The 7562-nt window shown below is 36.6% G+C and overlaps 1 pseudogene; it reads left to right on the forward strand.

Moving 5' to 3' along the window:
* Positions 1-1412: 1412 nt before the first annotated feature.
* Positions 1413-2863, forward strand: LOC101416583 (regulator of MON1-CCZ1 complex-like; annotated as a pseudogene).
* Positions 2864-7562: the final 4699 nt, after the last annotated feature.

Here is a 7562-nt window from a genome sequence, read left to right on the forward strand (position 1 = left end):
TGGTCGTATATATTACGTCATATATATTATGAGATTTTGCTCATGGTAAGAATAATGATGTAAAGAGTTGAACAGAAAGAAATATAATGGTTTATAATCAAGAGTATATAAAGAAGATCCAAAGGAAAATAATTTAAGATAATTTTCATCTTCACTTTTCATTGTTTTGCTGTATCTTGCTAAGTTAATCAAGTTCAATGTGCCTTCTATTTTTAATCCCACTTCTACAAATTACCATTACCATCATTTTAAACTTAATTTCCTAACAAAGTTTTATCACTAATATATTTGTATGTTTTCTCTTTATTACCTTAAGCGATAGACAGAAAATGTCTTGGGGGCAGATTTCATGTTTTAATCATCTTTGTATCTCTGCTAACTAGCATAACATACTTTATATGTTAGTTGCCTAATAACTTTTTCTCGTATAGAAGAAAGGACAAAAGAATGAAATTAACTTTCATTAATTGTTTTTCTTTGTTCTTAATTGAATGCCATCTTTAGAGCTTGTTTGTCTATTTTCCACTATTCAGTTGTCTCTATTGCTATAATTTCCCATGCATTTTGGCATCAGAGCTATTTTGAAATCATCATAAAAACTTTAAATTGAACTTTCTCCTCTCAAAGTACCTCATGTTTTCAATATTGCTTTTGAAAACTTAACTAGTTTAGTTTAGCTTTTTAAGCACTAAATCTTTCAAACCTTAGAAACTGGTGGAGTGGATGTAGCTCAAGTGGTTGAGCGCCTGCTTCTTATGTACAAAGTCCTGGGTTCAATCCCAAGTACCTCTTAAAAACAAACAAACAAACAAAAACACAAAAAAGAAAACTTTGAAAAGAAAAAGAAAAAACTGGTAATTAGCCAAACAAATCTACGATACTGTTTTAAAGGGCAGGTCACTTTAAGTTTTAAAATAATTTGTCCTTATTTATTAGGTCATAATACTTCATTAGGAATTAGGCATCCTCTGAAAGGGAATGAAACATTTTACCTTAAATATATACTCTGATTACTGAGTGTGGTCAGTTATCTGTTTTTCAACAGTCAGAAGGTTAATGAAAATAAGTGCAGCCAATCAGGGAAGAGGACACCAGAGGTGTTCTGCTTTACATATAACAGCATACTAATTTATTGATGGGTAAAGTCATGACAGTAAGGTGAGCACAAAGTAGGAGGAAAAAAAAAAAAGGAAAAAAAAAAACCCAGAAAACATATAGGTCTTCTTTTGCAAAAAGCTTTAACCAGAAAATGGAGGAGTAAAGACCAAGAGTACCAATATACTTGGATTTTGCTTGATGAGGTCTACAGAAATCATCTTCATAACAGGTTAAGGGATCAGATTTCACAGGAATTACCAGAGAAATGAAATCTGAAACTCATCAAGAGCCAGAACATCATTATGAACTGGTACATGTACTGCCCTGAGAGTGATGTGATTCTGCTGTCAATCAGTCCTTGGGAAAGTTCTGCTGCCTTTATATTTCAGAGCTGGCACTATATCAAAGCTATCCAAATTTGAGATTAAATTACCAGCTGTACCTAAGCCAACCAAACTGAGCCTTTCTGAAAGAGATATTGCAATAGCTCCAATATACAGACAGCTTTATGTTCTTTTCTTAAGACATCGTTCATGAACCTCCAATAGTACAGGAGCAGAAGTCCTGTATCACCTACTATGAGAAAGTGCCCGTAAAAAGATGCATATAGGACGGGAAATCTTGCCCTAAACCTGTTGAATAACTTAGTGCTTATTCATTACCCGGATGTAGAGATCTCCGTAATACCTGACATCAAGGTAAGGGGAGAGTTCGATGGCAGTCACAGTCCATCACCCAGTACTTCTGTTTGATTGATTTAGCCCTGTCTGCTCCCCATGGCAGGTCCTGCTTCTGTGACCAGTTAGTTCCTGGTCCCCTGTAAACTCTATTCTTCATCCTGGGTTGTCTTGCAACCCAACATCATTTTCAATGCAAGCCAAGTTTACCTCTGGAACTTTCAAGTGAAACTTCATCCCACAGTAAATCTCTTTCCAGATAAGGGAAGATGGATGGACTTTCTTTTCCAGAGAAAGGAATGCAAGATGGTCACCCTGTCTGTCTGTTGGTGTTGGGTGAGTCAGACAGGGCAATGCTGCCTGTGATAGCCATTGTTTTGACAAGCTCGATCATGAGCATAAAAAATAACTTGATGCTGAGCAGAGTTAGACAGTGGCAGTGGAGGCAGGGCAGGGCTGAAGCAGTCCACTTCTAAAACGGCCTGTGTGGACCTAGAACATTTTTGATCAGTCTGACATGTGTACGCATGTCCTCTTGGTGTTCATGAAAAAGAAGTGGTGCCTCATACATTTGTGATAGCCGTACTGATGGAATATTGTACTCTCTTAATCAGTTTCAGATTGTAATACAGCATTACTTACATGAACTTGTTATCAAAACACTCATCTGGCGCAACCTCTTTTATAGGCTAAATCAATTCCTGCAATACCATGTCCTCTGTGACTCAAAACTCTGGGTTGCCTACTATTATCTGTAGAAGGTTTTCATCTTCCTGCTCATCAATTATTTCCAGACATTTTGAAGAGACTTTCAACAGCAAATGGTGAAATAGTAAAAGTTCTTCCTAAACACCAATTGTTAGCCGCCTTAAGGTTTACCCAGAGCATTGGTGGCCATGATAATTTTTCCGAACAGAAAGTTTTGGATGCCACAAAGCGGACTGAAGGCAACATGTTTTTCTATGCAATATTCTGACTTTTTCAACAGCAAAACCAGTGTTTGTAAGGAAACCCTAATTTCACACCTGGGGAACATTGTGAAGAACATGTTGACTTTTTCAAACAGGTTTTTGGAGATCAAGCTCTAGTGAGGCTCACAACATTCTGAAATTACTTGCTGTTTTTTGGGTTTTTTTTCTGTGTACAAAGTTAGCTTATTTTAATAACAAAGTTCCTTAAATTACAAAAATAATGATGTCCTTTTGCCTAATGTCCCACCCCATATGACCAATTATTTTGTCACCGAATAGACCCATAATGGTATAATTTCAAGCATATATGAAATGCCTACTTGATTTTTTAAAGCAAACCTAGATCCTCTTTAATATAAAGATATGAAGGAGATTTCAATAGTAGTAGGTATGATGAACCCAGGACATCAAAAGATTAGAAGGCAGAAAATAAGATTTTATTATCAGCTACATATAAGAAAGCTTCAGAGTAACCCCAAATGTGTAGTAAGAATTATTTGAGACTTGAATTAGTCATAAAATTGACCCACTTTTCTCAAAATCTTTTTTGACATAGTATTCACTCATTCCTTCAAAAAAATACCTATAGAACGAGTATCATTGGGCAGATACTCTAGTAGACACTGGAAATAAAATGATGAACAAACATAGACATTGCATTTGTTCTCATGGAAATAACAACTTTGTCGTGGGGGAACATCAAATATCACACAGGTGATGGTGTTATTACATATTGGGATAAATTGTTAAAAATAAAGGAACATCGTTTCATGAAGGCTCTTGACAAAGGATTCTAGCATAGATAGAAAGGTCTCATGAGGAAGAGATGCTTTACTCAAATGAAGTATGAAGTAGGTAGAAGTAGACATTAAACAGATGAAGAGAGTGTGGAAGAGTGTGCCTAGTGAGGACACAGCATGGGCAAAAGGCTTATAATTGGAGCATAAAACCAAATGTATGTGATAACTTGTTTTATAGATATATTTGGCTCCACAAATCAAATGTAAAGTGAATATTGTTCAATATAGGGCTGGTAAATTTGGCCCAGAGGCCAAATCTGGCCCTCTGCTTGATCCTGCAAATATTTTCTTGTAGCACAGTCATTGCCCATCATTTACATATTGTCTATGACTGCTTTGATGCTACCACATCAGAGCTGAGTAGTAGTGACAGAGACCATATGTCCTGAAAGCCTAAAATATTTACTATCTGGAGCTTTATAGAAAATGTCTGTTGATCCCTCATTGAAGAGATAGCATAGAAATGGGTTCCCCATGTGGGGAAAAATACAGATGGATCCTGATACCAATTGATACATGAAATTGGCTTGCAGATGTGAATGGTACAATTAGTAATTTAATGGGGGAAATGTAGAGTACCTTTGTGTCTTAAGTGAGAAGAAAGATCTCTTTAACAAATTCAGAAATTAGAAACAAAAAGCAATAATGTGATGGCTTTGACTGTGCCAAAATTAAAGATTTCTAATCAACAAGGTAATCCTTAGGGAAGTTATCAAGTGGATGGCTCGCTGGAGAAAATGTTGCAATATATAAAACCAATAGGGGATGATTTGTGCAAGAAACTCCATCAAGGAAAATTACAACGCCTAGTACGAAAACTGAGTAAAAAATATGACTGGGAAATTCACAGAAAAAGAAGCCTGAGTAGGCTAAAAAAAAAAGCATATAAAGATTTACTCAAACTCAGTAGAAATCAAGGAAATGCACAATGAAATCAAAACCTCAGAATGTCAAAAGTTAGAAAAGAGTACATTTACAAGGATGTGGAGATGTAGGAATATGAATGGAGTGTCATTGAGTTGGTACAGTTTTTCAAGAGCAAAATGGCAAGAGCTAATGTAGTTCAATATGCCCATCCTCTATAACCCTGCAGCACCCCTCTGGGTCAGTATCTCAGTCTTCATCTAACTGACCTATAAGCTACTTTTGACTCAGTTAAACAGTCCCTCCTCTTTGGCACATCTTGTTGACTTGGCTTCCCTTACATGCCACATTTTGGGGTTTTCCTCTGCCACACTGGTTGTTTCTTCTCAATCTGTTTTGCAGGTCTGCCTCTCCTTTAGGCTTCAGGTATCAGACTTTGGTCTTCCTTTAGAAGAGAAATGGCAATTAAATACTTCCATTTTTTCTGGCCCAAAACTTACAACCTTCATTTATTTACTCCTCTCTTCCTCTCACATCCTACACTCAGTCTCTGAGGAAATACTATTGGCTTTCCCTTCAAAATACAACCAGAATCCAACCACATCTCACAACTTCCTCTGCTGCCCCCTTGGCCGAAACACCATCATCTCTCCTCTGTTATTGTAATCACTTTCTTATTGGTCTTGCTGCTTCTCTAATTCAGTTTCCCATGTTCTATTTTCAGCACACAGCAAGTGATAATTCATACTATGCCACTCTTCAGCTCAAAATCTATGATAACTCTGCAGTGATTTGGTCTCCCATCATGTTCTCTCACTGGTTGATCCACCCACCCTGGCCTCCTGGTTCTTCCTCAAACATTCCAGAAATAGTCTTTGACCTAGCTGTTTTCTCTGCTTGGAATTTTCTTCCCCCAAATACCCACAGAGCTAATCTTTCATCACCTTTAAAATTTCCTGATATGCCATCTTCTCAATGAGACCTATTGACCGTCCTTTCTATAATTTCAACCCTCTGAATCTCTTTACATGTTATTCTCTTTGTCCATGGCACTCATGTATATAATATACTACATTACTTGCTGATTTGTCATGATTATTACTTACTGTCTCTCCACCACTATTGTGAAGTCAGAAGTTTTATAGTCTGCTTTTGTTCAGTGATACATCCCACATGGCAAAAACAGTACTTTGTGTGTAGTGGGTCTTTAATAATAATTAAAGAAACAAATAAACTTCATATACCTTGACAGTTGGTTAAGAATATGATCCTGCTTTTCATTGAAAACTGGAATAGCTTTATCTAGATAGTACTTTATCGAACCATTTTTACTAAATTTAACCTTGATTTAATACTATCAGCATCAGCTCTTTGCAATGTTTATGGGCAAAATATTATAGATGATATTTACTAGTATTATACAACCTTCTCTTAATGAGGACACCAGGAAATTTCTTTTTGGTTTTGGTTTCAGATATAGTTAGATTTCTTTTAGGAAACTAATTTTTAACTCAAGGATATTGAATTCTTTAACTTCTGGTTGCCATAATGCTTAGAGACATATTTCTGGCAATGTATAGAATGCTTTAGTATGCACTTTTTTTGATTAGTCTCAATCATGCTTCATTTTATATTCCTGCTATTGTAATCCCTTTAAAAATAATCATTAGCAATTTGTATTTTTTATCTTGTTCCCTACAAACCAAGAGTGAATAAAGAAGTAAGAACAATCTTGGAAATAAAGAGGTAAATGATGAGGAGTTTGGTTTTGATATGTTGAATCTGAATTGTCAGTGGGACAGGAAAGTGGAGATATCTCCTAGGTGTGTTGATCATCCAATCTAAAGCCTCTTCAGTGGAGAGGTTAGGCCTAAAGATATTGATTTTGGAGTTAGCAATGTACGGAATACACCGCAATCAATAGTGTGTGGAGTGTTTTAAACAAGGTTCCCCAGCAGCAGATTCTGAGATAAGAAATCTTATTTAGGTGATGTATTAAGGAAGTGCTCCTAGAAGAAAATCAGTTTGGGAGAGGGAGGAGAAGGACAGGGAAGAAAAAAACACCAAGTACATGTATAATGTCAAGCAAGGTCCTGGCCTCTGTCTCATGGCAGTTTGGAGCTTAAATTATACCTCAAATTTGTTCTCTCTCGAGACAAGGGAGCTGGTTTGTCCTACTTCTACATTAGGCAGACTTTGGCTATGTGCTGCCCTCTTAGGTACTTTTGGATCTCTGTGCAAGAGGCCAAAGTGGCTGCAATAATCTTGGGAAGTCCTCTGAAGAAGGTTGTAAATGACAACCATTAGGAGCAAAGCACAGAGAACCTGGGGAATAAACCCACAGAACTTGTAAGAGGGAATCCATGAAATATGGGCATCACCAACAGTGTCTGCCACATGGGGGTGTTTGAGATCATCCAAGGTAAGTGGAATGGATCACCGACAGAACCTTAAACTAATCAACATTCTGAGCAGAGGGAAAGAAGAACCTAGGAGTGAAAGCAAAAAAAGTAGGAAGAGATTCAGAAGTCATAGAAAGAGGAGACGAGAAGGAGAGTCTAACTCTTGGTTAACTCCAGTGCATTCATTGAGGACTTAAAAGTGTCCATTAGATTTGCAATTGGTGACATTTTGGGTATCCTTGGCTAGGGCAGTTACTGGGTTATAAGTCTTGACTTTGCTTACAGAAAGGTTGCCTGTGATTGGAAGGGAAATGTAAGATCATAACTGAGATGTACAGAGGAGAAAGCCATAGAGACTTCTACACTGAGAGAGAAGTGAACATGCTTATAGGCTGATTGACGTTCTCCAGCAAAGACTCTTGTAGAGCAGCTCCAAAAAACTAATTGAAAGAATAATGTTTATATGCTGTCAACACTTTCACTCCTCACTCACTCTTCAACACCTTTAATTTGATTTATACTATTTTTGCCTACTACTTTTTTACTATATCACCTCATTTTACAAAATCTAACTATCCTGCTAAGTCCCTTCTCAGTAAATTGGGTCCTCTAATTTTATGACTAGTTATTATTTAAAAATATGTCCTATTTTCTACTGTACATTTTCTTGTATCTATCTTTTCTTCTAAACTGAAAGCTACCTAAAAGCAGAAATTGCACTATTAATTTTTTTATCTTTCACAGCAATTC

The sequence above is a fragment of the Dasypus novemcinctus genome, chromosome 4 (genome assembly GCF_030445035.2).
Source record: "Dasypus novemcinctus isolate mDasNov1 chromosome 4, mDasNov1.1.hap2, whole genome shotgun sequence".
Taxonomy (NCBI): domain Eukaryota; kingdom Metazoa; phylum Chordata; class Mammalia; order Cingulata; family Dasypodidae; genus Dasypus; species Dasypus novemcinctus.